We start from the raw sequence: 25,442 nt of genomic DNA, 5'->3' as shown, positions 1-25,442 counted from the left end.
CTCTATGAACTTATTTTAGTGGGAGAAATTTCTTTATATCCTAGAGTACAGTCTCTATGAGCTAAAAAAAACAAGTATGGGAAAGGTGAGCAAGCACATTTGAGACAACTGGAGTAATGTTCAGAACATACATAAATTTATAAGTATTCATTTATGAAAAGATGAAAGTAAATAAAACAATTTTATTAGCAATTCAGTGGAGTTTATTCTTGTTTTTGAACACAATTGCAATCAGAGCAAAGGAAAACCTGGCAAATTTAGGTAATCTCGTTCAATACTATGTTTCAGGTGTAAGGACAAATACAAATTAAAAATAGGGGGCTTCATTCTCCCTGTTAAAAATAAGGGAAGTGATTAGAAAATCTGTAATTGCAAATACTTTCTCCTCTCTTTGAGTGTATAAATCCTTTTGAAAACTATATAGGCCTTTTTTCAGCTTTATGACCCAGGAATGCTCTTCTCAAGAACTCAGGAACCATCTCATTGAATGTAAACATAACAGAAGATGTCACCCCTGTTTCCCAGTTTCTCTGAGAGGCTAGGAGCCTAATTTCAGTGGGCACCTTGCTCCAGGTCACAAAAATATCTCCTGTCCTAAAGATATGAGACATTTGTTCTTCCTCTGGGTAAATTCAATTAGCTTACACAGGGGGTAATCCCTTTTACCAGGTGAATCTAGGATGACTCTACATGACAAATGGTGCTGTCAAGTGCACTTACTTGAGAACTAGTTATTGTTTACCTTGAGAACATGTGTGTAATGGGTTCCATCTCCTTGGCCATAATAAAAAGGTGAGATTTCTTTCTGTCTTTGCAATCTCTTAGCTGATCACCTGTGATGTGCATCACATTCTGGTTTAATGCTTTTTCAATAAAATAGTTTTCTTTGTCTATTACCTTTGTGGTTGGGGAAGGTTTTGTTTTTAATTATATTTCCCCAACACAGGTCATTCTTAGACATTTTTGTCTCCCTTTCTGTCATGGTCCTTAAGGATCATACTTAAAGAGATAAGTATGGATAAATATATCTACAATTTTCTTAACGTTTATAGAAATAGTACCATTAGGAAATTTATGTATCAGAAATAGCTTTTATAGAACCACTGTAATAGAGTTTTGAGCTTGACCTATAAGATTTTCAGTCATTTTTTAAAGACTTTATTTTTTTAGAGAAGTTTTAGGTTTGCAACAAAATTAAGAGGGAGTTACAGAGATTTCCCATATACCCCCTGTCAGCACACATGTATAGCCTCGCCCATTATCAACATCATTCACCAGAATGATTCCTTTCTTTTGTTAAACTAAGGTTGAACCAACACTGACTCATCATAATCACCAAAGTCCATTATTTACTTTAGGGTTCCCTCTTGGTGTTGGACATTCTATGCATTTGGACAAATGCATGCAAAATAATTTCAATTATCTTTTAAGAGATTTTTTCCCCCCTAGGGAATGGCATACTGGAATCGATGTAGAGTCTTCAAAAAATTTCTTTGTCACATCCCAAAGATATTTTTATTTCTTTGACAGGTTATTCATAGTAGCATTACATTCTTGTTCATCAATTTTGTACCGCTAGACATAGTTTCTAACCTAAAGCTTCAATTTCTGATGTTTTGCAGGTAACCCATATACCCTGTAGATGATCTATGCAGAATAATTTCCTGACCACTTCTAGAATAAGAGAGTGATTTCACCACAAGAGGTGCCTCTTAGATGACTGAAAACTCAGTAATACCCTTTAATATTACATAAATATCAAAAGTAGTCTAAGATTACATAGTATAAATATAAGGCTAGAACAAGGAACTCAATGATACCATTGATATTAGGTTGATCAAATTATATTAGAATACTATATTCACTTCTTGGAAACATATTTTAAAACACAGTTCAAAATGAACCTTTTTAAACTTCAGTTCTTCCAAAGCTAAACCAATAAGATAATGAAGAATGCTGAAACTGTCACACGAGAACAAATTTTCAGCTCCATCTTGCAAAATTTTAATCATGTGCAATTTGCAAACGATAGAGGGAATACTAATGAGTATGTTAAAGGCTTTTCCCCCTAGAGGCTTTTCAATATTGTAAAATGGATAAGATATATGCACAAATATATGTATAAGTAAATGTATTGTAAAAGAAAATCTAGGCTTCAAATAATTTCTCTATCAGTCACTTTCTTCACAACCGAAGGTGATTTTAAAAAAGTATGGGTGGACCACAGTGTTTTTATTTCCTTATGTGGTTAACCATTTGATTTAATAAGCCTAAACTGGAGAGAGAAGGAGGTATATGTGCTTCACCATTTCCAAGAAATGATATGGAAACTGCATAAACAGCTTAATATGGCGCTGTAATATTCAGATAAGGTTAATGTTACCTGCAGTAATAACAGTCCCAAAATATCAGTGGCTAAACAAAATGAAAATTTATTTCTCATTAGCAGAGAAATTGTTGGGGTTTTGGTAAGCTAACGGGGGAGTCTACCCGTCATGTGGTAGCTCACCACAGACATCAGAGAGGATATCATGGACAAAGTATTAAATGTGTATCAAAGTTTGAAATTATTTCCCAGATTTTTCTATAATTAAAAAAATAGGTTGCAATTATTAAAATAAACTGTTAGTGACTCTATATTCCTTAATATTTTTAGATAGTAAAAGCATCATTTACATAATTAAAAAGTATAATACCAAAACCATAGTTATCTCTAAATAAATTGAATAAGTTATTAGTATTTAACTGAAGAAAAAAATACATTGTTGTCAAATAGTGTAAAAATCCATTTAAAATGTCCCTGAAAAGTTTTTCTAAAATTAAATTTTTCTACATCATGTTTAATATTTCAAAAGGAAAAAGTTTTGTCAGAAAATAAAAATATTAAAGTTTTTTTATACTGTTGAGTTAAAGTAAATTTTAAGTTACTTTATTTCACCCAGTTATCAAGTGAAAATTTTTGTTTGAACAAGTTGCTAAACATTGAAATGCATATGCTTTTCATTTCCTTTTACTTCTAGTCAACCAGAAAGTTGGAAGCAATCATTTAAGAAGAACATTATCCACTAAGCCCTTTAGGCTCCCACTGGCTACCTTTGTATCAGCTTTAAACTTCAGTTCATTTTCTGGCCATCTCATCTCCCATGGGCTATAACTTCCAGCCCATTATGAAGATTGCTTCTGCCCTTGCTGATCTGATACTCATTTATGTTACCCATGATTCAGCTTGGCTTAATTTTGCTAGCAAAATCTTGCAAGGAAGAATTTGTAATGACTGCCCAAATACACACACTTTGTGGAAGGAGTACAACCCATTTATAAATAAATGAATTTTAATATTAAGAGATTGCCCTACATAAGAAAATTAAAAGCCCAAAACTGCTTGCCTGAATAAAATATTCGAAAGTTGAGAGCCCATTAAGTAAACAATGTATTCATTCCTCACACTTCATCGCTGTGAGAGTCAGAACAATTGATTCGACCTGGGAGAAATGTTCATAGGTATCCAGAAATTTGCCTTCACCTCATTCTGCCTCCCACATTGTGGATTAAAATTGCTAAGAACTCCTGAGGATTAGGAGGCTGTACTGAAAGGAAATCGTTATCAATAATGGCAAAGGAGAAAGGAAAGCTAGGGGACCAAATAATACAAGTAGGTCAAACGTCTGTTTGGGCAACATTTGGATTATTATTTATCCATTGTTCGATTCCAAGATGCTAATGTGCCAATCTCATTAAAGATAATAGAGCAATGTTTTTGAATCAGTATTTTTTTGTCCTAGTTCAACTGATTTCCTTAATATGCCACAAAGAACAATCCGATAATGAGTTAAATAATGAAGTATAAGAGACTCTTACAGTAAACACATTAGCATGACAGCACAGCATGCCAGAAAACACTCAAAGAAAATGTTTCAGCATACTTTTTGTTTTCGTAGATGACAAAGAAAATAGACTGCTTACAGACTTTTTTTAAAATTAGACAGGTACATACGGGACATCTATATTGTTCCTCATTCCAGGATGTGTTCTAAGGAAAGGCTATAACTAGTGATAAAATAAGGAGAATTATCTTCAAACTGGGAGAAGAGGGCAAAAATAGTTAAAGAGGAATTGAGACAGAAAGTGAGTAGTTAATAAAAAAGTACATATCTGAGCTAGAATATTTCAAATTTTAGGCCTTGATTTGCTAAGCATCACTGTATTAAAAGGCAAATGCAAGTGCATTCCTCAAGTTTCTATCCATACTCCTCAGTGGGTCATAGGGTATGAGAGAGGTGTATATAAACAGAAATTAAAGTTTATTTGTGAGTTATAAAACTCTTGCTCTCTAAAATAATTTAGTGAAATTACCTACTGTTTTCATTATTTAAAAAGTACTTTTTTTCTGAAATATATGAAAACTACAACTTTAAAGTAAGTCTTAAAATAAATATATTTATATTTGTCAAAAACTAACCACATGGCTGGCCCAGTGGCATATTGGTTAAGTTCACGAACTCCGATTTGGCAGCCCGGGGTTTGTGAGTTCAGATCCTGGGCACAGACCCATGCACTGCTCATCAAGCCATGCTGTAGTGGCAACCCATGTGCAAAATACAGGAAGATTTGCTCAGCAACAACCTTCCTCAAACAAAAGAGGAAGATGGGCCACAGATGGAGCTCAGGCCAATCTTCCCCCACACACCGAAAACTAACCACACAGCCCTCATTTTTCTCATTTTGCTCTACACATAAGAAAATGTTACTATTTGGCATTTCAGAACCAGTGACATACAGTGATTTCTAAGCGTATTTGAGATGCTACTTTAGCATCTCAAGGGCTCTGTGGTCCACAGAACACACTTTGGAAAACTCTTCTTTTGACAACGTCTCATTGAATTTTGTGATCAATGACTATTGTAAAGACATTGGACACAAGATTTTGCTCTTGAGAATAATACATCTGGAAGAAAAATATTATATATACATAAATAGTTTTTAAATACATGTGGTAGGATAAATGAAAGAAGTAAGTGTAATTCAATGGTTACAAATGTACAGCCCTTCAATTAGGTGAAACAGAAATTAAAAATGGGATGCTAATTTCTTATTTAAAAAATTTAATGTAAATATGTTTATTATAAGAAGTGAAGTAGAAATACACAACGTAGTATATTATTAGGCTTGGCCGGGGGTCGGCCCACCACTTGTTTTTTCTAAGAAGTTTTTGGGACTAGCTGTGCGCATTCATTTGTATATGATCTGTGACTGCTTTCATTCTGCAATGGTAGAGGTGAGTAGTTGTAACAGAGACTGTATAGTTCATAAAGCTAAAAATGTTTGGAATCTGGAGGTTAACTAAAAATGTTCGCCAACTCCTAGGCTACCCCAAGAGAAAAATATTGTCTGGAACAAACCAAGTAATAATATCCATGTTCTTTATGTTGTTTTGACAACAATAGTCAACTCTTATTCTTTCTTCAGATTTCAGATGAAAAGTCACTTTGTCAGGGAAGCATTCATGACCTGTCCTCAGCCAATCCACATAAGGTTCCATTCAGGGAAGGTATCAGAGTACTCAGTTCTTTTCTTGTAGCAGTAATTATCACAAATATAAACATTTTTGTGCGATTATTTTATTATTCCATTTTCCCACGTAAGTCAAAAACACTATCAGAAGATTTATGTCTCTCTCTTCTTTTGTTTTGTTTTTTTTTTGAGGAAAATTGGCCCTGAGCTAACATCTGCCACCAATCCCCCTCTTTTTACTGAGGAAGGCTGACCCTGAGCTCACATCCATGCCAATCTTCCTCTACGTCATACGTGGGATGCCTACCACAGTATGGTTTGCCAAGCAGTGCTATGTCCACATCTGGGATCTGAACTGAGGAACTCCGGGCTGCTGAAGTGGAAAGTGCAAACTTAACCACTGGGCCACCAGGCCAACCCCAATTCAGCCTCTTTTGCTTGCCACTCAATAAATATTTATTGAAGGAGTCAGTGGACAGTACAGAAATTACAAAGGATATATAAAATAAAGTAAATGTAATAAAAGAAGTAAAAACATTGTGCATCATGTTGGAATTATGGAGAATTACTGCAAAAAAAAAATTTCTTCTCTGTCATTCAGAACTAAATAAGAGAATACAGATTTGATAAATTGGACTGATTGAAAAATGTGGTTTTAGACCCGTGACCAAGTAAATCTGCTAATACTTCATCTCTGAAGATAAATAGACTTCCACACAGGATCACTTGCACAGTTGTACAACTACAGGACTACCAGAGAGAAGTAAGCATGTCTCACATAGAAGGAGCAACCAAAATACAACGGCGCTGCAGAAAGCCTGTGTAACAACAACAACAAATCTTTTCACCAGTCCTTCTTCAAAATTCCCCCATCAGATAAATTACTCCTGCTTCCCTCAGCAAAGGTGAGAAAGCAGTGAGAGGCTAATGGTTGTACTATACCAGAAGTTACCCCAAAATAAAAGCACATAAACACAAGAGAAAAGAAGGCCCCTCCCAACCCTATACACTGGAGAATATAGCAGAATACACTGCCTTATAGTCCTTTCCTTGTTACGGTTTGGAGAGATCATATTTAGTTGGCTGATTAAGTGGAGAAATGGCATTGGGTAAAAAATGTAAACAATGATATTTAAAAGATATGTTTACAATAACATCAAACATCAACTACCTTGGAATAAGTCTATTAGATGTACAATAGCTATACATGAGATATAAAAGTATTACAGAGAGAATCAGAGAACATGATGAAATGAAGTAATAACCATATTCACATATTAGAAACTCGATTTTTTTTTTTCCTAAAGATTGGCGCCTGAGCTAACAACTGAGGCCAATCTTTTCTTTTTTTCTGTTTTATCTCCCCAAATCCCCCTGGTACATAATTGTATATCCTAGTTGCAGGTCCTTCTAGTTGTGGCATATGGGATGCGGCCTCAACGTGGCCTGACGAGCGTGCCATGTCCGCGCCCAGGATCCGAACCAGAGAAACCCTGGGCCACCGCAGCGGAGCACCCGAAGTTAATCACTCCGTCACGGGGCCGGCCCTAGAAACTCAATTTTGTCATATCATTTTTCCTACGATGAACTGTTGATTCATTTTAGTTGCAATATATTTGTGGAAATCTAAAAGGACATCAATAACAATTGCTTCTAAAATTTGTCTAGAATAATCAAGACAATATTGAAGAACACAATGCTTGGAGGAATTATACTATTATTTATCAAAATTTACCATAAATTTAAATTTTGCATTCCCCATAGCAATATTTTTTCTTTCCTATTATATTCAGTCCATGCTATAAATTTCTAAGTCCTGCTTTTACTTCACCCTATAAATTTTGATTTATTTTATTTTCATTTTTGTTTAGTTTGAAATATTTTTAAAATTTCTCTTGAGATTTCTTCTTTGACCCATGTGTTATTTAGAAGTGTGTTGTATAATATCCAATTATTTTGAGATTTTCTGGCTATTTACGTTGTTGATTTATACATGAATTCCATTGAGATGTAAGAGTGTACTTTGTGTGCTTTCTATCCTTTTAAATTTGTTAAGGTGTGTTATGTATCTGAGAATGCAGTCTATCTCGGTGAATGTTCTGTGTGAGCTTGAGAAGAGCATATACTCTGTCATTCTTGGATGAAGTATTCTATAGATGCCAATTAGATGCAGATGATTAATAGTACTGTTCAATTCAAGCATATCCTTACTGATTTCCTCCCTGCTGGTTCTGTCAATAACTGATGGAGGGGTGTTGAAATCTCCAACTCTAATAGTGGATTCATGTATTTCTCCCTGCAGTTCTATTAGATTTTGCTTTAAATATGTTAGTACAGTGTTGTTAGGTACAAACACATTATGAATTGCTTTGTCTTCTCGGAGACAAAATCCCATTGTGATTATTTAATCCCTACTCTGTAGTTTATGCCAGCTTTCTAGAATTATCTTTTTCCTTTGGGTCACTAGAAAATACATTGGGAGAGACGCTTTGTGACTATGTATATTTTATCACTCATCAAATATTTACTCACCCCACTTTACTCATCTGTTGATGATTCTTGTCTAATTTTTCCAAATAGTCATCTTTAACTTGATCATTTCTTCTAAGTTTATCAGTTGACATTAATTATACAAAGTTTTTCTTTCAAATATTCCAGTTAACTGATGCTTTCAAAAGCTATGTCATATTTATGCTACAGCTTCACATTTTCTTCGACACATTTCATAATATGCCTGGTTTAAAAAGATTTCAGTTGAAGTGCATAGGCCTATTATATAATTGGTCTAGCAAATAAAATTTGCTCAAAAAATATAGCTTGATGGAGCTAATTAATAATTAATTAATTAATCCAACTTTATCATCCCCAAATAACTGGGTAGCATTAATCACCAAATTCAAATTAGTTAAGCAACTGACTTGTGAATACATAAAAATATAAGTCACAGAAATTATGTCATTAACTCTGCCAATTTTCTTCAGTGAGAATCACTAACTTCATTTATTTCAATGAGACACAGTAGACTTTACACAAACATTATTATTATTTGAATGCCAAACTGCTGTACTTGCTTTGAAAATAGAGAACTATCCTGCAGTATTCAAACTCTTTTTCAGTATTTTCTTTATTAAATATTTTAGATCTGTGCCCTTGTCATGCATTAGCACTTAACTGTGTATTTGAGAAGTGAAAGATAATAAGCATTCATATGTATCCAAGCACATATTGTGTTAATTGTCTTCTAATCTAATCCCTTCATGTTTATAGAAAGTCACATGCATACATTCTGATTTGGATTAAAGTTTAACTATAATCAATGTTGTTTCATTAGAACTCATCTTGTGCTAGAACATTTTGGAAATTAGTTGTTCTTTGGTAACTCACGTAATGAAACTTTTATAGAAGGAACACCTCAGGAATATTAAGAACCATTTGTTCATAAATAAATATGAAAAAATTATTCTCATTTCTTCTAAATGATCTGTTTTTCTATAAATAGGGCTGTTCTAACATATATGTGACATTTTAGATTTTCCCTTCTTAAAGTAAAACCTCAGATGAATGCAAACTGTTTAATTCTCACCCTCTTAAAATTTATGCTCCTCTATACTTTTAATGTGAATTTTTATTTATTTTTCCTCACAACAGAAATTCAAGATATTTTGTGTCAAATTCTCAGAGAAGAAAATAGTTAATCTTTTCTAACCAGGACTTAAAGTGTCCATTCTGGGAAAAATTCAGTGTTAGAATGTTACCAAATATTTGTCTAGTTTTATTTCAAAGCTATATTAATCAATTTTAATATTTATCCACATAATTTCCCCTTTGTCCAATTCTGAGAACACTATGTTTTTTTTTATTTCACCATCAATCTCTATTTTACTAATACCCTGCATGCCTATATAGAGTTATTACCTTTGTTAAGAAGAGGTTTACTCTTAAATATAAAAAGATCTCTCTAAATTAAATATATCAAAGTATTAAGTATTAATATTGATAAAATTACTTATTAAATCATTTTATATCTTTTGATATAATATGTTGCAGTATAATTGTTTGTTAAGAAAAACAAAAATAAGATAAACTCAACTTAATATTTTAATTCAGTAAGTTATTTAATATATGATCAACTTTAAATACAAGAAGTAAAAGCACTTTAAGATTTATAGCATAATTTACTTCTATGTGATTCTTTATAGTGTATATATCACAACTAATGAAAATAATTCTCATATATCTATAGCAGATGGAACCAACTATATATTTTTCATTGATGTGCTCTTTTACTCCACTTTGATGAATAATAATGTTATATTGTATAAAATTTTCAACTTAACTTATATTTATATGTGAATACACTGACAACATGTGGTTCTCTGAGAGTTATTTATACTTTCAGATATAAAAGGACAATATTATTTTTTGGTAGTATACTTACTAAAAGGAAAAAAAATTATCATAATAAATTATTGGAACTAATAACATATGTAGAAACAAGACCCAGGTGAAGATTTTGCATTCATTTTCATTTATCAAGTTGAATGTACAATTGGCATTATGGACTCCAGATTGTGGAAGAAGGGTATGATTTTCACCTCTCAATTTATTCAACTGTAAAATGGGAGAGTGATAATGAATTTAAAGAAGGCATTCAATGTCTCAAGCGTAAATTTAATAAAATCTATGACAATTATTCCCAGTATTGTGAATTTTCCTGAAACCCTTCACACTGAATCAGTCTTGTGAAAGCCTGTATCTCTCCCAAGATGACATGATACTTGATATAAATGATATGGGAACCATACTGAAAGAAAGTAGAAGAGAGAAAGCTTTGGATTGGAACTTAGATAGAATAAATTTCAGACCTGTCTCTACTTCTAAATGTAGTTGCCATTTGAGCAAGTTATGTAACTTCTGCCTCAAGTTCTTTGTCTGTAAAATATGAGAAAGAAATGAAAGACAAATGATATCACCATATACGGTTTCAAAATTCTTAATTCCCTGAGTCTATCTTCACCTGAAGGGGAGACGAAAGCTCATTAAATGTATTTTGATGTCTACCCTTGAAATAAGGCAGAGATCAAAGTGAGGCCTTCTTCAGCAGTATTTATCAAAGCAGAACTCTGACTTCTCCTAAGGAATTGTTCTCAATAAGATATGCTCTCAGCCAGAAAAGGAACAGTCTCATTTGTCTTTTCCTTAACTTCTTCATGGTCACTAGTTTATAACACTTCACTCTCTGGAGAAATAACTGCCTGCTTCCTGTCAGTCTCATTAATACTCCCTTCAGTGAACTCCTGGCTGATGCCCAGCTAGGGTGCTTTTCTTCAGATGGAGCCTGGCAACAATGATGGAGATAACTGATTAGACTAGGCTTAGATTTTTAACCGTCTGGTTTCACAGCAAAGTCAAATAGCAAGACAGTAGGCCAGGTGCTGAAAACAAATTGCTGTTTTGAAGAAGAAAGTAAAACTGGGCCAGTAAAATCATTGTCTATTCTGTGTGTTATTAACTCAGGTCTAAATTTTTGAAACAAAGTCATTAAGTTATGCCTGTAGTATTTGTTTTTTATAATTTTGTATATGTTTGAAATTTATTTGACTTGATTTAAGTTTAAAAAGTAATGACTGTTTCCTTTTTGAATGCTAGTAACCAAAGTGTTTTTCTAAAAATGCTGTTACTTTATAGTCACAATTCAGAGCAAGTCTACAGATAATAAACAAAGAAAAAAGTATTGCGGATATCTTATCATAGAGGAACACTGAGGTGAATTCATTAGTTTCTAATTTTGTCATGAATCACCAATAAAGAATCTTCTTTCTGTACTTTTGGAAGATACATAATTAATGGAGTGGAATGAAAAAGTATCTAGTAACTATGTACTTCTAGGAAGAAGTAGAAGAAACTATTTGTATGTACATAAGAAGATTTTTTTTTTAAATCTTTATTTGGAAAATGGGCACATAAAATTATACAAGAAAAGCCATCATCTTGATTTGTTCATTTGCGTTTAGTCAATTTACATAAATGTTTTTAGAAAATTAAAAGCTAGATTTTATAGAAAAGGTGTATTTTCTTTATGGATCTCAAAAATAAAACCCTCTTTCATTTTCCACAGGAAAGGCAAAGTATAGCTTGTTCATTAAGGTTTTTAACCAATTTAAATTTCCAACAGAGATGTGAGCACTTAGTGGTATTATTTCCCACCATCCCTTAAAATACAAACACATTCAAGAGAGCAACAATTTATACCCAACTGCTAGAAAAATATTGTTAATTTATCTTTAAGCTTTACAATTAATATGCATATGTAAGAAACACTCTTATAACCTCAAGAAAATACAGTCTGACATTTTAATGAATAAGAGAATGTTTTATTTCTATACTGTGAACTACTTCACTAGCCATCAAAAGCATGTTTGCTAGCTGTTTCTGCTTTATAAACTGGAATAGAATTTCTGTTTGTCGGATGACCTATTATTTAGCTGATTCATGGATGTGTTTTATAATTTAAAGGTCAACACTATCCATTAAACTTATTAACGTGAAGCAATATGCTTTTAATCAAAACTACTTCTGTTTTAACCTCATTACTTTTCAGTAATGAATGTTAAAGGAAGAGGACCATTTCAATATTTTAAAACTATGTTGACCATCTCTAAAACTAAGTAACAGTTATCAAAAACAGAAGAAGCAAGTGAGACACTATTTTATTTCTGAGAGAATAATTGAGAGAAATAGTTTGTAATGTTATGTGGGGGAGCAGAATTTACTACCCCAAAATCAAGCCTCTTTGGCTTGATTATTTTTAAGAACAAAAGACACAGGAAGAAACTTGGACCTCCCCACACCCCACGCCAACTGCCTAAAAGAATTTAAGATAGAAGACCTGTTCCAGCAAGGAGCTATAACTGTAGATAACTACAGTATAATATGACCTAGGTGTGGTAGACAGGGAGGAACCTAGCAAGGCCCTTTTAACCAAGGTCCTGTCTGTGTCTCATTGTCCCAAACATTTGTTTACCAAGCATTTGCACCATCTCCATGTGAATTGCCTTCCTCCCCTTTGAAGTCCCAAACCATTACTCCCAACATTCTCTTTTGTCTTTGGCTGAAGATGGTATTTAAGGTGGTGGCTTCAGCCATTTCTGTGAGTTACTCAGTCTCCCTGGATTTCTCCCATATATACAAGTTATTAGACACCGTTAGATTTTCTCCTGTTACTCTGTATCATGTCAGTTTAATTCTTAGACCAGCCAGAAGAACGTATGAAGGTAGAGGAAAATTTCTTCCTCCCCTACAGTTAGTGAAGCACTGTTGAGTTTGCCATTTCTCTGTTTCAAAGAAAAATTCCCAAATCATTGTGATCAGTTCTTCCGTGGTAAAGAGGTTTCATTTTCCTTTTTTGCCCATTTATCACATCCTGTTTAGAGAATATTTACAAGGATCTCAAGGTTTTTATGGAAAGCAGGAATTTTTTCTTTTATTCAAGGGCAGCTTTGTCGTGGTTCTCAGCCATTTCTTCTTCTTCCAGATTGAATATCTTCTTTCTTTCCCCTCTTCAAGGTCTCCAATACCTCTATTCCTTTCCCCTCAGTTAAAGTTACCCCTTTTACTCTTTCTTCCTGACCCTCTACTACCAATCCTACATAGATTTGAGAGTGTTAAACAATAAAACAAAACAAAACTGATGTGGCAAGCATTTGTCTAGATCTTCCTTAGATTCTGGCTGCCTTAAATCAACATTTCTATTCCAGGGAGCAGAAGCAGAGGTACACCAGAAGTACACTTAGAATTCCTGCTACCTTTTAGACTCACACATGCTTCACTTGGTGATCTGATAGTGCCTTTAGGCGAAGAAAGAGGTGCTCTTTCCCCTGACTAAACATAGTACAGCATTAGGATGCAATGTTTAGTGAGCAAAGAATCGAGTGGATATACTTGGTGTTCCTGTGCTTTATGTTTTGTGTGTAAGGATTCCTCTTAGATACTAGTGAATATATGCAGACTTTTCAAAATACTAATTTAAATCATACAATAAGGATAGTCAGAAGTGCTTGTGTCATTTCAGAAAAATATTAACACCGTGCTTCCCAACAACGCAAATATATGCATTGACATTTACATTTTCTTCCTTTCTCTTAAATGTGTGAAAGTTTAATACAACTTAATAATTTATGATGCACCATAGTAACTTCTTTTTTAAAATAGAATTTTAATGTTTTAGAAATTGAAACCAGCAATAGTTTCATTTCTCAATGGCACTTAGTGAAGAATGAGTTTATTCCTCACAACATAGTAGGCCTTCACAACAGATTAACACAGACAACACAGTTGTACCAAGCTTTAAAATGCTAATATTCTATTAGAGATAGCCAACACATTTTTAAAAATTGTGTAACAAAAAGCTGTCAGTTTTCTTTCTTTTTTTTTTTTGAGGAAGATTAGCCCTGAGCTAACTACTGCCAATCCTCCTCTTTTTGCCGAGGAATGCTGGCCCTGAGCTAACATCTGTGCCCATCTTCCTCTACTTTATATGTGGGCCGCCTACCACAGCATAGCTTGACAAGTGGTGCCACGTCCGCACCCGGGCTCTGAACCAGGGAATCCCAGGCCGCCAAAGGGGAATGTGCGCACTTAACTGCTGTGCCACTGGGCTGGCCCCTGCGTCACTTTTCAAACTGACTAGTTAGGTTAGTCCATGTGTTCACAATATCTTATATACCTTTAGTTTTCCTTACTTCTCTTTTGGATTGGGGGAGTTATTGGGCTTAAAAAATATCTAATTCATCAGATTCTTATATATTTTTGTTTCAGTAGTTCAAATTTAACCTTAGTTTTCAAATTATATTGAGATTCCTTTATACTTTTTATTCTCATACATTTCTCTCAAAAAACTTTCATAATTAAGACTCAAGGCAAACTAAACATATGAATTACATAGGGTAACTTATCCTTAAGTGAACCCTGGGACTATTTGTAAAAAGCAAAGCAAAGGTGAGAAGTAGACAAAGAGGTTTTATTGAAAGGCTCTGAAGAAACAACAGTGGTCCACATCTGAAAAAGACAGGACCTGGTTCTCTGTACTTCTCTAGTAGCAATATCCTATAATTTAAAGAAATGCAATACTTCACAGTATTTAAATCTCACTTTTTCCCCTTGAAATTATTAAAGGACCAAACTAAGATTTAGAATTATGGTTAAATAGGATAATGTTTTGAGTGTTTTTGAGAGTTCTCTGACACTTTCATCAATAAACTGAGTCTACTGTGTTAAAAACATATAAAATGACAATTTAGGCTTTGTGCTCGTGTCTGTGTGTGTGTGTGTATACATATTATATGTGTGTGTATATACATATATAATTTAAATGAAACATGTAAATAATATATGCCAAGAAATTTATTCTTTCTCATGAATATACTTTCTTCAACATGTTTTCAAATATGTCTGAGTTATATTCATATACACACACATATATAGCTAGTATAAATCTCTACTTACATTTGTAATCATAAATGACTTCATTGAAAAAAAGTTACATATAAAGATAGAATTTCAGGAGAATTTTAAATACAGCTATTTGAAACATATGGACTCTACAACACATTTAGTTATCAGAATACATTAATTTCTTAGCATACTGTTTACAAATATAGGTCAGAGAAAGTTAATTGCTCTTACACTAAAGCACAGATGGATTAAGCTTAATAAAATAATTTCTGGAAGAAATAGACTTTGATGACTTTTTAATCATCATTGTTATTGTTATATTTTGCCCCAGTGAATTGTATACTCTATTATATTCATGATTTCTCTTTGGATTTTTTAACAGATTTCCATCCAATAATTCAGTGCCTTTTAGTCAATAAGCTTACATGAAAGAATGAAATAGCCATGCCATTGTTTATAGCTGGGGTTTTATTAAAAATCAGATCTAAATAGCTAAAGCAAAATAACAGCATGAATAATAATTTAGATAATTTAAGAAAGACAACAATATCCTACCTTATCTATATTGCACGGATATGTCTTCCAAATACCTGATGTTAGCAATTTATGTATCATTGATATGCATTTTATTCATCATAATAGTCATTAATCAACTTGAAGACATATGGATTTCCTAATAATTCTTCTTAGAATTTAATTATCTACCTTTTCATAAGGAGTATATAAGAAGAATCACTTTAATATAAAATTTTTTTAAATAATACAAATACAAAAGATTATTATATAAAATTTAAATTATTTGTTTAGATTCATATTATTTTTAAAAATTACAAGTGTTTTTTTTTCATTTGAAGATGCTTTAATACAAATAATTACTGATACTAAAAATATTTTCATGGGAAACTTTTTAAATTGAGTACATTGTAAATTTTTAGAGCTAGAGCAATTCATTAGAACTTAACATGTACTGTGTTAAATTAAATTTCCTCTGCTTTCTAGGCTGTTTTTACCTAACACTACGTTAAGAAATGCTTGTGTAGAACCGACACAGAAGCTCCACATGGGGTTCCGGGTAACACTGCTTCAATGACATCTAATTTTCATTAATATATCACCAACAGCTGCTTTCCGGAAAAAAAAAAAATCCTCACCTTAAATCCATATTGCTTCTACTATTGTTGAATAAAAATTCCATTCTAAACACTGAATTCCTTGAAAAATTTTATTGTGTCTTTTTTATTTTACAATCTCATTTTGAAGGTGCTTCTTCTTTTGGACAGGAGTGAATAAAATATTCTGTAACTGCCCTCATGTCATAAACAACAAAAAAATGACAAAATGTTTTTTAAAAAGCAACTACGGTCCCTGAGAAAAAGGAAACCAATGAAGTGAGATATACTATGTCTTAGGGTTTTAACATAGACCTGCTTCTAAGACTGTGGCTCCAAAAGGGGTCCAGAACAGAGTCCAGGAATCTTGCTCAGTTAAAGGACAGATATTGAAGCGTAGGATATCAAAATGGCTAGGAATATTCCAGAGTAGAGTACACTAGAGAAGGAAGTTACACATAAAAAGAGCTCAAGAAACTGCAATAGGGGTCTTCCTGAGTCTTTGACTGAACACCAATCTACACATTTGCAGGATGAAAACCCGTGAGATTAGGGGAGAACAATTACAGAAAACAGCAGGGTGAAGAATTCTCAGAGCCATACAGTGCGAGTAATCAGTTGAGTTCCCTGTATCCAAAATGGAGAATTGACACTGAATATAGGGGGCATTCCTCGGAGACCTCAGAAGGAATGGCTTTAGTACCGAGGCTAAATTAGTCCTGGAATGAAAGCTACTCTAGACCAACCATAAAGGAGCTTAAAAAAAGGTACCACAAAAGGAGCAAACTAATGCACATGAATATAACAGCCTTCCAGAAAATACCAACTACTTTTTAAGTGAATAAAACAAAATCAGCACTTCTACGTGTAAATCACAGTGCTCAGAATCCAATAAAACATTACTACACATGTAAAGAAGCAGGCAAATGTGATCCATAACCAGGAGATGCATCAGTCATTGGCAAGTGATCTACAAATGGCAAAGCACATGCGATTAGCAGAAAAAGACATTAAACTGCAATTCTAAGAATGTACCATATCTTTAGGGATGAACATGATGAGGAGAGAAAAGAATAAAATAAAAAAGACCCAATGGAACCTCTACAGATGAAAGATACATTATCTGAAAAAAATACACTTAATGGGCTGCAAAACAAGTTACAAATCACAGGTAAAAGAAAATTAGTGAATTTAAATGTATAGCAAAAAGACTTCTCCAAAGGAATACACAAAGAACATATGTCAAACAAAAATGAAGTGTGTTGGTAACTTGTGGTACCATAATCACTTGATCTAACACAAAGATGCACACAACACACACACACGATTCCGGAAGGAGAGGGGGTAGCAGAAAAACTTGGAATAAATAACAGCTGAAGATTTTCCAGATTTGTTGAAATCTGTAAACCTAGAGATCCAGAAACTAAATAAGCTCCAAATAGCGTAAACATAATGAAAACCACATCAAGCCATATTGCAATTAAATTGGTGGAAAACAGTGATTAGGAGAAAAGCTTAAAAACAGTAAATGATAAAAGACACATAAAGAGGAGAAAAACAGATAAATGTAGCAACAGACCTCTTGGCATAGTCAGACCTAGTTAAGGTAGAAGACGATGTAGCAATACCATTAAAGAAGTGAAATGGAAAAACTGCCACATTAGAGTACTATACCTACTAAAAATATATTATAATAATACAGGTTAAATAAAGCTTTTTGACAAACATTGCTAGCAGAACTTCACTATAAGAAATATTATCACATCTTCTTCAGGCAGAAAGAAAATAATGCAAGATAGAAAATTGGATCTACACAAAAAAACAAAGAGAGCCAAAAATGGTAAATATATGAGTATATGCAAATGCCCAAAGGCTGTAAATATGCACCATTACCTTCATTTTCCCCGCTTCCATTCACTTCTCAGTGTGCAACAACTTGGCACCTATCCTTACATCTCCATGTCTCTGATGACACCTCTTAAAAGCCAAATCCAAAATCATTGTTAGGGTTTATTTACTTGTTTGTCCTGATATATACGATGTTTATGGCTAATTCTTTCTTTAGGATTCTCATGTTGAACTTGTATGACTCAGCCTTTCCTGATTCTCCTTCTTTCATGTATTTAAATTTTCCCTGCCTCATCTCCCTCTGTACATCCCATAAATAATGGTGTTCAACAGTATTTTTTCTTTTACATAAGCATTTCTCATTATCAGAACTATATATTCCCACAGTTGTTGTTAACCACTTACATGCTAATTCCTTCCAATTATTTATCTTGCATTTGGACAATGGTACTCACGTATGGACCCATATGTTTAATTGTCCAACAAATTTTGTTCCTCATCACTTAGTCTCAGTCTCAAAGTATCTAAAATGAACACATGATCTTCAATCTCAAAATTTCTACTTTATTTTTATGTTCATTATATTGCTTAATAGTACCTTCATTCATCCACTTGGTTGCCCAGAAAATCATAACTCCTTCTTCCAGCGTCTTGTCACTGATCAAACAAAAATACATTGAATACCTTCTACATGTCAAGCCCTTCCTTATGCACTAGAAATATAAAAATAAAAGATAATAGCTGTCTTGATGGAGGTGAGGCATTTGAGAGACAATAAGGCACAAAAGAATGTGAAAAAAGGCCACCATAAGAATAAAGGTAAGGAAATATTCAAGGCTCACTGGAGTGATCATGTCAGTTGAGAGCTCATAGATGAAGTAACATCATTACCTATTATTGAAAGTTGAATGGAGTTTGCAAAGATGAGAAACACACCAAAACAAAATAAGAGTATCCCAGGCAGAGGAAATGGGATATACAAAGGCAGAACAGCTTGAAATAGAAAAAGAAAATAATTATATATGAGTAAGTTAGAGGAATTAATGTTGAATCTTCCGCAGATCTTGAAGCAGCATATGCATTTTATAAGGATTTTGTAATGTATCTTATATGCATTATATCAACTTGGATTGGATAGATAGATAGACAATAGATCGATAGAGAGAGAGAGAACTTAGAGAACTGGCTTCATGATCTTTAAGAAAGGAAATGACAATGTGTTTTAGAAACATTGCACACAATAGTATAAATAAATTATCATGTTGATAAAGAATTATCGGTGTGGTAAAACAAACTTCTGACCCTTTTTAAAAAACTTTTTCCCTGTGGCTCTTTTTCCTCTTTGACATTGCCATCCACTGCACTGCAAAGGGAAGATAATGTGCTAATCTAATCTTTCCAATCCAATTCTAATTTTATTGTCTCATTTATGCAGAGTACTGAATTAAATCCACCACCCAAGTGAATTTAGTTAGTATATGCAGTGATTAACACAGGAGGAAACAACTACACAAAATGAAAACACCTTTTGAGGAAATCATGACTCTTTTGTGAGATTTGGATATTGGTTTTTAAGCCACATTTATGACAACAAAATTATAGGCTGAAATGTGATAAGTGGTAGTTGCTGGCTTGGGCCTTTAATTGTTATACGCATAGAAAGGATTCATTTGGAACATAAAAGACTAGTGTGGGGCCAAAAGCTACAAACTCTCCAGGACAGCTTTCACAGTAGAGGAAACCGTGATAGGATGTTAGAGTCCAGCATGTAAAAAGAGAAAGAAAAAAGAAGCTCAATTCACATAGATCACGGAAGTTCGGGTTAGTGCCAGCTAATGGATTTCTTCTTCCTCTCTCCTTCTGCAACAGAATTTTGTTTCTGTTACCAAGATGTATGCCACACATATCCTCTCTCTCTTTCTTAGAGACTTTAGACCTCTTATTAGTTTCTCTACTATTCCCACCTTTTCTTCTGAATTGTTCTCAATTACACACAAATATCGTTTAGTATTGTCTGACAGCATTCCTTCAGCTTGTTTGGTTAGTTGATTTTTACCTCTTCTTCCAACTAGATTATAAATTCCACTAGGGCAAGGGCTATCACTATCTGTTCAACTTGTATATCTAGCACATACATCAGTGGCAGAAGTCTAAAATGCATCCTGAAATTAGTGGGGAGTCATTAAAAGGGATTTAAGCAAAGGGAATGACATGATCAAATTTGCATTATGTATTGTTCAGAGGTCTACTGGACAGATGAACAGAAGATAACATAGCTGTAAGGACGCTGATCTATTACTTTGCTGCTTTATCTCCTGCATCATTAATTTCCTCCTCTCTGCTAGATTATTCTCACAAGCATGAAAACACGCTATCAGACTCACAAAAACCCTCAATGACCTCACATCCCTTCCAACAGTATGCCAGTTTACACGCTCCTCCAGAAAAACAACAAAAACTCTTCAAACATTAAAGGTATTTCCTTATGTGTTTCCACTTCCATTCTCACCAATTCACACCTCGTTCTTTTAAAATTTTTAAAAATATTTGTTGAAGTATACCAAAGACATACACAAATCACAGGCCTACAGACTGATAAATTTTTACAAAATGAAAACGCGTGTAATCATCAACATTGTCATGGTTCGGAAAATTTGCAGAATCTGAAAAACTTCCTTGTGCACTTTGTGACAGGATTCACCAAAGCTGAACAATATCATTATTTCTATTACCATAGAATAATTGTTTTAAGCATTTTGCCTGTCAGTTAATTTTCATTTCTGTATAAAATTAAACAGCATAAATGAGCTATGATTTACTTTTACTTCTACTTTTGATTGATATTTTGGTTGTTTCAAGTTCTCTTTATTGTGAATAAATTTGCTATGTATACTCTTGTAATGCTGTTTGGTATACAAATGTGGGCATTTTTGTTGGGAGCGGAATTCCACATAATTATAGCGTTGCTGGAGCATGATATATGCACATGTTAAGATTTAGCAAAAGTTTTACTAAACTTTTGTACCAATTTACAACCCCATGGGAAAAATGTGATGAATTCAGTTTCTCCAAATCTTCATCAACACCATACACACACACACACACACACACACACACACACTCACACACGATCTGATTTGGATTTTGAATGAATTGCATTGACTCTTTAAAGCAATGTGGAAAGGATTGATGTATTCATGATATTGAGTTCTTCAATTATTTTATTTCTTTTCAGGAAGTCTTAACATATTTTGTTAGGCTACTTATTGGTTATAATTTTGTAGCTATTGTAAACAAGGGTTAAAAATTTGGTTACTGTGCTTGTCTCAGTTTAATGAAATAAAATTGCTTTTTATATTGATTTTGTATCTAAAAAGTGGATACAACTTATCCATTGCTTGCTAACATTTCATTAATTCTCTTAGATTATCTGTAGATTCCTTTACGTTTTTCAAGTAGAAAATCACATAATTCTTGAATATTGACAATTTTTTCTATTTTTAAAAAAATTTATGACTATTTTTACTTCCTTAGTGCGAGTAAAATTTTAACTGATATTATTTTCTTTTTCTTGATTTTAAAGTGAATTAACTTAACATCCCCAGTAAGTCTGACGTTTGATGCAGGGTTTCTGAAGCTGTCCAAATCAGGTTAATGGAACTTGTTCCTATTTCTACATTATTAAAAGGTTTTATCATGAATTTATTCTGAATTTTACCAAATGCTTTTTTTTCTGAATCTATTGATATGGTGTTAAGCTATTTATTTTTCTTTTAAACTCTTAATTTGATGAGTTAACATCACTTCATTTTCTAGCAGTAATAAATCTATTTGTTTTTGCTGATGCATTACTAGGTTTTATTAGTCTTTTTTGATATGTTTTGTTTTGTTTTGTGTGTGTGTGAGGGAGATTGGCCCTGAGCTAACATCTGTTACCACTCTTCCTCTTTTTGCTTGAGGAAGATTTGCCCTGAGCTAACATCTGTGCCAATCTTCCTCTATTTTATGTAGGACACCACCACAAAGTGGCTTGATGAGTGGTGCTAGGTCTGCGCCTGGGATCGGAACCTGTAAACCTCAGGCTGCCAAAGCAGAGCTTGTGAACTTAACCACTATGCCGCTGCCTGGCCACTAGTTTTCTGTTCTTTTGAAGAAGACATATCACTGTCTCCAAGTTTCGAGTTAGATATCTTATAATATTTCTTTCTTGTCCTATACCAGCTTGATTTTATTTGAAATGAAATGATGAATGCTAGTGTGATGGCCACATGAATGCACTGCTCAGCTCTCCCACTGCAGGGAGGAAAATTGGCTGATCATACGAGCTACACTACCTCTGGATCCACCACGATGTACACACAAGACACATTTAGGTGGAATGCTCTCAGCAGGAAAAAAAAAAAAAACTTGAAAAACTAAAAAACCTGAGCACAGCAGGAGTACAAGTGGAGGCCCATTTATGTTCAAATGGGAGCAGCTCTAAAAGGAGAGTTGGCCCTTTCCTGGGCTGAAGATTTCTTAGAGCTACTCTGCTAAGACTTTTATTCAAACTTGCTTCCTTTTCCCTCTTTTCACTGGTGTCAGACCTGCATCAGAATCTGAAGGCTATCCCTTTCTATTCCTTTTCCTCCTCTTTAATATTACCAGGTGTTCCCTCTCATGAATCCCTCTCACGTCTAACTGTCCCTTAGCATCTGCTTCTTGGAGACCGCAGACTAACACTGGTGGCACCATTTCTTTACAAGTAACAGATCAGAGACAGACTCCTTTCAAGTACCATTTGGTGAGAAAATTTCCAAACCTCACCAACATCTCATGGAACCTAGAAACTTGATGAGAAAAATGTGGCTTTAGCAGAACTTTTGTCTGATGACACCAGATAGACTGCAATTAACTCATGAATTTATGAAAAAAAAGAATGGTAAGATAACGATGAATAAATTTAGCACTCTTTATCTCTCGTCCTGTGTGTATGTGTAAAATTTACATTTATTTAATAGAAAATCTAACAAACTCTTATACGTTAGGTTTGCTAGGTTCTGTTGTGAATGCTTTACAATGATGTATTTTGAGTAAATATTTATTAAAAACATTATCCTTTTCCAGATCAGAATCTATGGCACAGACAGTAAGTAACTTGCACCTGATTATGGTGCTATTCAATGGTAAAAGAGAGCTCTGACCTGGGGTGCCTGACTGCAGAGCTCACCCTACTTAATAAAGTATTGCAGTGTCTCTACTGAGTGAAATATGAATAAGGACACTTTTTGTGAAAAAGAGTATTCCATATTACTTTATCTTGACCCTTTAGCGATTTTCATTTCAGAAAAATATGCAAAGGCAAGATCAAAGCTTTACATCGTAAAATAAAAATCAAGCTTATTAATATTAATTTTATCTAACTCATATTTGAATGTATGTTACTTATATAATTGTTTACAAATGAACAGCACTTCATAAAAGTTTTAAATGCCAATTCTTCTTAGCTTTCTTACAACATCATTATTATTTCATCTAAAACCTGACTCAGTAACCTTTCGGCCATAGAAATATAGGGCAAATATCTTCAAATATGCTGCATCATATTAGGTCAGATTCTATTTATAAACCTGTTAAAGTTTTGTTAATGATGAAACAGGATAGCAAATGCACAAGACTTTTTCTTCTATATTTAATATTCTGACTCAACTTTAGGATTCTAGGTGAGAACTTTTTGCTCCATACCATTCTCAATTTTCATTGATATAATCAATAACTTATAAGTAATGAGATAGGAAATAAGATCAACTCTGTAAGTGTAAAAACAAATTTTGTTAAATGGTTTATTGGAAATACTCTTAAAATGGTAATGCTTTTTTCCAAAATTTTTAAAACTTTCCCATGCTCTTTGTCTACAGAATAGCTTACAATGTTCTTTCCAGTTGGCTTTGATCTTTCTTTCTGGGCTCACTTTGTACCACTCTTTCCATCTGATGGCATAATCAACCCAGAGTGTGTCTGTGCATTTTTTTCCAAAACAAGATTTGTTTTTCAGAGTTACTTTCCCTCTCCATCTTCACTATCTGCATCAGGTTATGCAGATTTTTATCCCTTTAGGCCATAACAAAATGCCAGGTACATAGAAACATTGAAAAGGAAAGTTATCCTTAATCGAATCTTCAGGTTTCAGGAATTATTACTTTAACTCTGTCATCAATGGTAACATTGTATCAGTTGCCTTTTGAGTTTTTAGTAATATTGGATGGTTTGCGTTCTGCCACAAGCATCTCTGAGCCATGAAATTCCAAGCTTTCTCAAGATGTGCCTGAATACTGAGGAGGCTTACCACGTCATGCCCACAGAAGCTGTTGGGCTTCTGCTGACATGTGTGAAGGTGTGAGACTGCGTGCTGGGCTTCTCAAAATTAAATATGCATAAAAATTACATGGGGATGTTAATAAAAGGTAAATTTTGATTCAGTAATTGGGACGGCACTTAATAATATGCATTTCGAACAAGCTTGTATGATGCTGCTGGTCTGTGGGCTACACTTTGAAGGGCAATATTGTTGAATATTCCAACAAGCACTATATTAAATTCAATCCTTTCTTTTATTTCCACAAACAAATATGTTCATATATAATATGTACACAATCTATGGATGTGGTAGACTTTTAAACTTCTTAGGAAAGACTGAGAAGTATTTTAAATTGAAAAACTGTAAACTATTTCAAATAAAACACCAGGACTCATCACCCTGAAAATATCCTTTGCTCACCCAATTCATGAGGAGATTGACTAGTTTTTTACCCTGTCTGATGCTAGCCTCTCTTCATTTAGTCTGTTCTTCTCTATGTACACCTCCCTAACTCTCTCCCCTTAACTTGTTCTTTGGCCTCGTGCATCATCATCTTTACAGGGACTTACCCACTTCAAGAGTATTCATCAAGGCACTTTCCTAAAGAAAGATACTTTCTTCCATAAGGGAAATTTTGACACCAGTTATCAAGAAGACAATTGTTATCTCATTATGAAATACAGGTAACAGAAAACCACAGGCTCCAAATGTTTATATATTACTGAATGCATTTAAGACTCTTCAAAGGTTAAAAAAAATCTCTATAAAATGAAATCTAATCATTAAATCATTCGAAAGAAATAACGTCGTTTCTACAAAAAAAAGTACTTTTAAGTTGGCATGCAAATCTCTAAATAAAAAATATTTTGGTTTTCATTGAGAGATATTAGCTATGTATCCCTGAAAAAATAAAGACCCATAGCATATGATGAATAATAGCAAAATATCATTTTAAAAAATTATTCATCTCTATTAAATTCATCTGGGTAAGAGTTCCAAGGACATTTGAATTAGCACTTCCACGAATGTGCAGAAAGTTTCTCCACAGTCAACTTGTTGCTAAAGTAATAAAAATAATCTATTGATTTTCTAAGAAAAATCATCTGATATATAAAGAATGACAAATTCTCCTTCATGCTACTATTCCCAGGGTTGTTTGTCCTTTCTCTCATTAGAGAGTAGAG

This window comes from Equus caballus, chromosome 17 (assembly GCF_041296265.1).
Source record: "Equus caballus isolate H_3958 breed thoroughbred chromosome 17, TB-T2T, whole genome shotgun sequence".
Lineage (NCBI taxonomy): Eukaryota > Metazoa > Chordata > Mammalia > Perissodactyla > Equidae > Equus > Equus caballus.
The sequence above is the reverse complement of the archived record's forward strand: the minus strand, read 5'-3'. Positions refer to the sequence as shown.